Genomic DNA, 10,385 nt, shown 5'->3' with positions numbered 1-10,385 from the left:
TTTGTGAATCACCTCTCTCATGTACACAGTTGAATAAATCTACAACCCGATTGAACATCATCTCTGTGACTGTGTCTTCTGTTTACTTTAGTACATTACTCAGCAAATTTCTTAATGACTTCCTGATTAAAGTCAGTTATTTCAGCCATGAATCTCTGAACGCATAGCCAATGCATTCCTTCACTCCTGTCTATGACAGGACAATGCATCTGTGACTCACTTGTCTCATTTAGCCCCATAGTTCCACGCTGACCTTTTTTTTTTAATAATTGTAATTTTCAGTACAAGTACACAAACAGGCAGAAGCTGGTGAAAATAACAACAGAATAAGTACAAGTACTTAGAAAATATACATTTAATAAGCAAAATGACAATACATAATAAGAGGTTTACGAGGATTTCAGAAGCTTAAAAATGGCACATTGTAGACGTGTATTTATAGCTAAAGGGCATGTTGAGTGTTCATTGGCTAAAGTCCTTTAGAAAGATACAAAAAAGAGGTTTTCTATTGATAGAATTTGCTAGGAAAAGAAGCAGATTAAAGTCCCTATTAGAAATATCACTTTGAAATATGGACTTTGGGGACACCAAAATAAATCTTTTTTTAAAGTTAAAGTAAAATCTTTGGAAGTATTTGTATTCACATAGCTCGAAAAATCAAGCCAGATGATCCTTGAATAAAAGCCCCCCCCCCCCCCCCCCCCCCCAAATAGTTAATTAATTAATAAATACAATTAAAATAAGATCAATTGTTTCTAGGTTACAAACAAAAGGGGAATTCCTCTGATACCAGTATGAAATTTACACCGATGATAGTTACAAGGGTAACATTTATGAACAATCTTGAGGGAGACCTCAACAACTTTGTTGGTAATCAAGAAATCTTTTTTTAGAAACCAAAATCTTTTCCAAATGATATTTTCAAACGTATTATTCCAAAAACTGATGCAAGGGGGAACAGAAACACGAGGCTTATATGAAGGATTGATCTAATTTTCTTGTTGGTGTGTGAATAATGTTTTATTCTTATATGTAATATCCTTATTATTCCAAATAAAATAAGTGTGTGGTGAAAATCGCGATTGTACATAAGAGACCAACATAACATCTCTTTGAAAGTTTGCCAACTTCAAAGTAGGAACTTCAAAGGAACTTAGAGATATTGAGCTCTTTTTTGGCGATCAGAAATGCGGCACAATGTGGCGCAAAGCGTGACTCAAAGCTTATTATTATCTTACACCCAGTCAGTGACAGATTTTGCGCCATGCGCTCCACGTTTATTAAATCTTGCGCCCAGGGGTGTGGCAGAAGGTGGTCTGCCAACACTAGCCAACACTACAGGTGGGTCCCAAAAAATGAGAATATCGTGGGAAAAGTTAATTTCCCCCCTAATTTAGTTCAAAACGTGGACATGTGAAGATGGAACGTTTTACGTGGATGGTGTCGAAGTTGACCGTCATGTTGATTGGGTGAATCTAAAAGCCATTGAAAAGGATTAAGGATTTGTCACAATGCACATTCACAGAAGAAAGCAGCTAGCCTTGTTGCTTATGGAGGCACCAGAATCGAGACCAGTGGCATCGCCACACTGCCATGCTGCTTAAAGGAGCAGAACCACCCATTGCCGTTTTTCATTGTAGACAGAGCAGTGCAACCACTGCTAGGATTTCGTGTATGTATGCACATGGGGGTTGAGTCCAGACGTCCACCAGATCAGCGTGGAGAGAAACACAGACTTCAGCTCACAGACATTTATACAGTATAAATACCTGTTCAGCAACAAGTTAGGAGAACTTCCAGTTACATACTCCATGACTTTGGATCCCAGCATACAGCCTGTGGTCCCCCCGGCCCACCGTATCCCGGTCGCAATGCAAGAAAGAGTTAAAGTTGAACTTGAACGCATGCAAAGCAAAGGTGTCAACTCCAGTCACAGAACCAACCGACTGGGTGTCGTCCATGTTAGCAGCACATACATGTAAGAAGGATAACAGACACAACAGACTGGGAAATGTTTAAGCAGGCAGCCACTTACAGTACAACAACCAGACAGACATAGAGGAGTATACAGACACTGTAACCTCTTACATCACCAAGTGCATTGATGATGTGACCCACACAAAAGATATCATCACTCGGGCTAACTGGAAGCCATGGCTGACAGGGGATGTCCTCAGGCTGCTGAGGGCCAGAGACAAAGCCTACAGAGCTGGGGATGAAGCTGGCATGAGAACAGCGAGAGCCAACCTGTCCCGTGGCATCAAGGAAGCAAAAAAGGAATACACTCACAAGATAACCACCCACTTCAAAGACAGCAGGAACGCACAAAGCCTATGGCAGGGCATTCAGGCCATCACGGACTACAAGCCCGCGCCACAGAGCTGTGAGAGCAACATCCCTCTGCTCAACAACCTGAACCGCTTCTTTGCTCGCTTTGAAGCACAAAACAGCACTTGCCCACAGAAGACCCCTCCCCCTCCACACGAGCAGCCCCTGTGCCTCTCTGCCGACAGCGTGAAGAGGACACTTGCTGCTATCAACACCCATAAAGCAGCAAGCCCAGACAACATCCCAGGTCGTGCGCTGAAGGACTGCGCTGAGGAGCTTAAGGATGTCTTCACAGACATCTTTAACACTTCCCTGAAGCAAGCCATCGTCCCATCATGTTTCAAAGCTGCCACCATCATACCTGTGCCGAAGAAAACTGCTCCATCCTGCTTCAATGACTACCGCCCCGTGGCACTGACACCCATCATGAAGTGTTTTGAGTGGCTTGTCATGTCACACATCAAATCCATTCTCCCCCCCACCCTGGACCCCTTCCAGTTTGCATACCGAGCCAAACGGTCCACAGAGGATGCAATCTGCTCTGCCCTTCACCCAGCCCTCACCCACCTGGAAAAAAGAGACTCATATGTGAGATTGCTGTTTATAGACTTCAGTTCTGCATTCAACACCATAATACCACAACAACTCATCTGCAAACTTGACAAACTGGGACTCACTACCTACCTCTGCAACTGGCTACTGGACTTCCTCTGTCAGAGGCCTCAAGTAGTACATGTTGGCAACAATATCTCAAGCAGCATCACACTGAGCACGGGGGACCCCCAAGGCTGCGTGCTCAGTCCGCTGCTCTTCACCCTGCTGACGCATGACTGCACTGCAACCTACAGCAACAACCACATTGTGAAATTTGCTGACGACACAACTCTGGTGGGTCTCATCACCAAGGGCGACGAGACTCAATACAGGATGGAGGTCGACCTTCTGACCACGTGGTGCAGAGACAACAACCTCCTGCTGAACGTCAGCAAGACCAAGGCGATTGTTGTTGACTTCCGGAGAGGTCACACCCAACACCTGCCACTGACCATCGACGGTGCTGTGGTGGAGAGAGTGAGCAGCACCAAATTCCTGGGGGTGCACATCAGTGAAGACCTCTCCTGGACCACCAACACTGCATCACTGGCGAAGAAAGCTCAGCGCCGCCTGTACTTCCTGCGGAAACTCAGGCGAGCAAGTGCTCCACCAGCCATCATGACCATATTCTACCGAGGCACCATTGAGAGCATCCTCTCCAGCTGTATCGCTGTGTGGGGCGGAAGCTGCACTGAATACAACAGGAAAGCCCTGCAGCGCATAGTGAACTCAGCTGGAACAATTGCACAATTTCAACCCATTTTTTTGCTGCTCTTATTTCTTCACTGTATGTGCCTTCTTATTTACTTTTTTATATTGTTTTAATTGAATGTTATGTTTTTGTCTGTGGACCTAATTGGTAAAATGTCTTGTCTCCACCGTGGGATAGTGGGAAACGTAATTTCGATCTCTTTGTATGTCTTGACATGTGAAGAAATTGACAGTAAAGCAGACTTTGACTTTGACTTTGATAAGCGAGAAATCAGACTGTATCAATCCCAAAGCTTGGCCAACGCTGTCAAACTGGGCAAGGCCAGCACAGAGAAAAGTACTTTTTTGTTATTTCTGTACTAATCTGTGAAATGGAAGCACATGCTCCAACATAAACAAAAACACACTTACAGCATGAGAGAGCAGCTGCTGGAACAAAAGAAGCCTGTTGGTATCCTTCGTTGGCTCTGGGAAATATCAACACAAAGTTTGGTCACCCAGGCAGACTCCTCTTCAGTCCATTCATCCTTCATATCAGCAACTTAAACAAAAGTATCATTAGTGCACAAACCAGTTTGTGGACATAACCTAAATGATGATCTTGGCACTTACAGCTAGGAAAATGTATTGGTCTGACCGACGTACTTTTAGGACATTACATATAACCATCTATTATTATTTGAGGTGACCATTTCCTTTGTGCCACGTATAAGGGCATCTACAACAGCTACACTAAGTCCTGATAGAGTAGGACCGTCATGAATGGCGGAGTGACCAACCATTCTTCCGGCCATCACAAACAGGTCACACTCCAACACTGCTGCACACAAGTTCGGAACTAGATAGTCTTTTTGCCCTTCAAAGACTGTAGTTACACCTGCATTTCCTAAACATTTGTTGATAAGCAAACAAGTAGAATAACATCATTATGCTTAACTGAAATGTATCAGGCAATAGGAGGCAATTTGACAAAAAAAAAATCAAGTGTTCAAGCAAGGAAATTGGTTTACAATACCATCCACATCTGTCACATCTGGTTATACATCAGGTTATGTTTAAATTGCATGTATCAAATTTAATGTACAAACCCATGTTCTTAAATCCATTTCTTAATTTCGAGATGGCTGCTGACAGTGTGTTCCTCAACACCCCAACACCAACTGCATCATCCCCTGGAATTCATTTTAAGTCATCTTCTGTACTAATTATTTTTCTACTCCAAACTATTTCCAAATTCAAACTCCTCACGAATAAGTAATGTGTCAACTAATACCTAAGATGCAGCAATTAAAATGGGCAGCCCATTGGCAATTGTCACGCTGTTGTTTGTAAAAAGAAATGAGTGTGCCATCCCGCTCCTCATCATTATCTCCTGCATCAAGTGACAGCAGTAGAGGTGGCAGGTGGTCTCCTCCTCTATTCAGTTCCTCCATGAACAGTCACAAAGCTTCTGATGGGGTTTCTGCTGTTTTCCACGCTTTAAGGGAAACAAGCAGTGTTTACTTGTTATGTAATTTATTTTTTGACACTAATTGCTGCAAATGATGATTATTTGGGATTTTCATGTTCAAGTCTTCAGAATAGTGCTTTGTGATCACAGTTGAGGCTGTTTTAAGAGAGAAGTGGGGCCTTACTAATCTAGTATCCTTCAAATCATGGATTCCTCAGTTAGTGTAACTGTGTTAGGCCTATACCTTCTGCTACTTGTGTTGAATGAGGGGGTGATCCCGAACGTGCAGATGATGGTCCCAGGAGGTTACGGCTCCCACACACAGCTGCGTTCCGTCAACGCATTCCAGTGGGTGTTCCCGACGGTAGCTATGCAAATGACTTGAAGTAAAACCATAATGTGATTGGTTGGTGCCGTCCGTAGATTGGCTTGATTGGCCGGTGCCGTCTGTCGGTGCAGCAACAGCTGAACTCCTCAACGTGAGCAGCGGGAGAAACGCGACACGACGGACCCACAATTCAGTTCGGCAACGGATCACGTGAGCCCATTTAAAGTGAATGGGATGCGTCTCCAGCAACGCGATGCACGCAGCTGTGTGTGGGAGCCGTAAGGCTCAGGTGATGCTTAACGTCGTGCTGTGCATACATTAGAGTCCCGTACAGTGGTGGTTATTGCGTGCAGGTCAAGGCAGGACAAGGTCCGCCATTTTCCTTTACATAAAATGGACTTTATTTCTCTGACTATTGTCATTTATATCAATGATTAATATGAATGATGTCAGTAAAAAGCACAAAAAACAGAAAACAAACAGTTACAAATAAATCGCACACGGGGCGGGCTGGCTCAGAGTTCGCGTAACCGGCCTGCGATCGGGAATGCGCGCGCTGACCGGGCGACAGCGTCATAAACGGAGATGGCGAGCTGAAGTCTCGAGCTGGATTCGAACCGTTACAGTACCGATCCATTTCCACGACACGACATTCGCATGGGGTCGCGCTGCCTCCCCTAATTCAGTCGTGTGTGGGCGTCTAGTTTAAAATGTCAGTTAGCAGCTCATTTTCAGTTCGTTTTAACGTATCTTAAGTGTTTTTTCACAAATTGACCACAATTTTAGGCATGTACAGGCAGTATACAACACAGTAATAGCCTAAACAAACTATGCAAGCCATTTCGAAATCTTGTTTTATTTAAACTACTCAATGCAATCTCAAATCCTCACCAGAAACACCAACAGTCAATATATTCATCCAAATTCTAGTTTTGTTTGTTTTATGGACTACTAGGTGGTCGTGGAAGAGATCGTTAAAACATTATTTGTCTTGTAAGCGGAACCAAAGTTTCACAGGCACTGTTGTGGTAGAACAAAGGACCTACAACCTCCTGCTTTCATTGGATAGTCGCCTCGCGTTCAACGGATTCATTTGCATAAAGATGGGCATCGGCCAGCTTTTTGACTCGCAACATTATTTCAAATGCAGCGCTGCCTTCCCGGAATGTTTTGCGTGCGCTTTAAAGTCGCTTGACGTCACCCATAGGACTAGAGTGGTGAAGTGCAAGCACTTCACTTCATTTTGTCATGTCGCATTCCATTTGAAAATATGTCGAGCGTCAAAAAACTGGGCGAAGTACATCTTTATGCAAATGAATCCGTTGAACGCGAGACGGGCTCTGGCGACCTGTGGCAACCAGAGCCCGTTTACGGAGAGCCGGATCACTCCCTAATTAACTCCATTGTACCTGCAATCTGTTGCAGTTCCGCTAGGGGCGATCACGAATAAGTGCAAAAACAATGGGGGTCTATTGAGCTAGATGGCAAAATTTGTCTTTTTCACCTGGTTGTTGTTGAAAAATCGAAGATTTGATTGTGGTTTCTGCAAGCTCACTATGGATTATAGGTCAAAAGTTGAATGAACGAGTACTTACGTCCTTTCGATTTCTTACAGGTTGGGTCGTTGTTGCCCACAACACACTAGCTGTCTGCTAATGAGTGACGTCATTGACGTATTTGAAAGGCTTTTTAGAACAAATAAGTGACTCAAAAAATATAATACTCAGCGGTGTGTATTTTCTCTGTCCCCTCTTTTGCATGTAACATTCAAATTTCTGGGCAAAAAATTATATCCCGAGAAAAGTGGATTTGAGGGGTACAGCTCCATAGACCTCCATTAATTCTGCACTTATTCGTGAGGTCCCTTGACATCACGTCCACCGGCGACTGCGCGTCCGTGGCCCCAGCTGCCGCTCTGCAGTGCTGCGTTGTGGCATTGGGCTGCGGTGCGTTGTCTCCGGTCTCTCGATCACTGTAGCTGGTAGCGGAAGGCGGCGAGGCGACCTCAGGGTGCTGCTGGCGAGCGTTGACTCTCTTGCTGGCGTGAAGCTGGCGAGCGGTGGCTCTCTTGATGGCACGGCGCTGGCGAGCGTTGAGTCTCTCGCTGGCGTGCTGCTGGCGAGCGTTGGCCCCCTCACTGGCGTGCTGTTGGCGAGCGTTGACCCTCTCGTTGGCGCGATGCTGGTGAGCATTGAAAACAGCGACTCTCTCTCTCTCTGCCAGCGGTGATGCAGCCTGTAGCGAGCGGGCTCCGGTTGAGCCGCGGCCAGGCTCCTCTCCTCCCTCCAGGGTGTCCGCGTTGCCGTGAAGGCGACCCGCCCGGTGTCGAATCTCCATGTCGTAGTCCTGGAGCGCCTCCAGCCAGCGAGCCAGCTGGCCCTCTGGTTCTTTGAAGTTCAGCAGCCAGGTGAGCGACGCGTGGTTATGAAAGCGGGAGATTTTAGGGGAAAATATTAAAACGGGAAGACAGCGAGAAAAAAGTTAAAAAAGGTGAGAAACTCGGAAAAACAGGAGGGTTTACAGGTACAGTATGACTTACAAGCATGCACACACTCACATGCGCACACACACATAAACACATGTAGGCCTACACATACACGCACGCACGCACACACACACACACACACACACACACACACACACGCACACGCACACGCAGAGGCGCACCTTGTCAACAGGCAAACCAAGCAACTGCTTGGAGCCCCGAGCCGCTAGGGGGCCCCCGACCTGGTCTCAGCGCATTTGCCTGTGGGTCAAGCGAGAATTTCGTCCATAGAGATTGAATGATGTATTTTGCGTGCTCCTGCCCTGTTGTACAAACAGTACGTGCATATATAGGCCCTATGCTATGGTCTTATGAACAGCGGATCTGTGTTCAAAAAAGTTCAAAGAATCCGCACATATTTAGGCAACTGTGGTAAACGTCAATCGAGGGTGCAGTGATGACGAATCAACATCGGATTTTGGCATTTAGCCTACTCAATGAAGTTATAGTAGGCTAATTTTAATTGGCAGAAAGATTGAACATGGTTTGCTACATCTATACAACAGTAAACTTCAGCTAGCTAGCGGCAGTTACAACTAGTTAAGCAAGGAGATGGTTAACGTTATGTTTGTATTAGGGCTGTCAGCCATAACATGTTAATCGCGATGCAGTAAGGACCAAGCATACGCGTTAATTTGTTAGAACCCGATTGACGCAAAGTGCGTCAAAAATAGACCCTTTCTTCTTTGTTACATTGCTCCGGAACTGTTCATTGCAGCGAGATAAACTTTTATTGCGTGACAGAGCAGAAGTGGGGCTTTCCAACGAGACTGCGCACTTGTCTGTACGATCAAGTATGAAAATAAATGAAAATCATGAAATTAAATCAAATTGCATCATATTTCTATACTTCTCTGCGTTCACCTGCTCACCCATTACTCTCTTTTGAATTACTCGCAAACCCGTGATCGCATAGATATGGCAAGCATATCAGATGAAAGAGGAGACACAGAGCTATCGTATCAAGTACATCCTTCTGGGTTATAAAACAGACAAAGTGACAGCAAAATAATAATTTCATATAACTGGACTTACCCCACTTTTACGAATTGTTGTCTGTTTTTGTGGCAAAGCATGTTCATAATCCGGTTTTGAAATCCTAGCAAATTCCTGCATGGCATCCAATTCAAGGCTCACATTGCATCCCAATTTGTTCAACAAAGAAACCCCTTTTTTTGCTTCTACTTTTTTCATGGCAATGCAGTAAAAAGATAATCATTAGATAATCAAAAGAGAATCATTATAAGTCACACCATGCACTCAAAATTATATTTTGTGAGATAGGGCCTACATTACAAAATATAAGAATTTTTATAATACGTTTTTTGTATTTTTATTATTTAACATAAAAACCTAATGGTGATATAACATAATGGTTATAAAACTTGTCGGTAGGGCCCCCTTGGAATTTTTGCTTGGGGCCCCCACAGACTCTAGAATCGCCTCTGCGCACACGCAAACACACACAGACCTATAAACACACACACACGCACACACACAGTGGCGCCGCCAGATGTAATCCTGTACGCACTGTGCCTACAATTTTTCAACGCTTTATTCATGAAAATCATTCAATATTACAACAATAAAAATAGCTTGTGTAGTAATGTCTTAATTGAAACATGCTTCGCGCACAAATGATAGCCTATGTTTAGGGCAAAGAGAATAGACATCTCAACATAAGGATACTATAGAAGAAAATGATTGGTGTAAACTTTGTCACGACATGATAAGCAGTTCTGGCGCTTAAAAACACAACGTTACATTCAGGTGTTTAACAGTAAAAGGCGCACTGTTCTTAGCCGTTATGCTGAGGGCAGTGAGATTAGGCATTAATTGCATCCTAGTCACTCTGTTTGGAACATCGTAGTTCGGGTTTCAAGATTGATAAGATTCAGTTGATGCTAGAGTATGGATCATCTCATGGTTGTCTTTGAGACAACCAAACAGCAGTGTAAGAAATCCTTATTGTTAGGTGACCATAGCCGTCTTTTCTTTAGGCCTAGGCCTATCGCAAATCGCGACCTAGACTCATTGGTTTCTTCTTTTCTTTTCTTTCCCTTGTTCGCGTGTTGGGTAGTGAAGCGATAATGCATTTAAAGCGACTGTTCACGTCACGTGAGCCAGAGCCGATATGGCCAGAGCTGCTTGCTCTGTAAATGTATTTCTGTCCCACCCAAATTGCGTTAAAATTGTGTGTTTAGCAGCCAGAATTAAAAAAAAATTCACGGGGGTGAAATCTCCCTCATCCCAGAAATGTAAAAATCTTGAAACACCTCTATGTGTAGGGTAGCCATGCACCCGTTCTTTTTTTGGGGGGGGGGATTAGCGTCCTGGGCCAAGGTGCGTACTATGGAATACAACCCTGGCGGCGCCCCTGCACACACACATAAACAAACACACACACACACACACAGAAGCACACATAC

Source organism: Alosa sapidissima, chromosome 8 (genome assembly GCF_018492685.1).
Source record: "Alosa sapidissima isolate fAloSap1 chromosome 8, fAloSap1.pri, whole genome shotgun sequence".
Lineage (NCBI taxonomy): Eukaryota > Metazoa > Chordata > Actinopteri > Clupeiformes > Clupeidae > Alosa > Alosa sapidissima.
Note: the sequence above shows the minus strand (reverse complement) of the source record.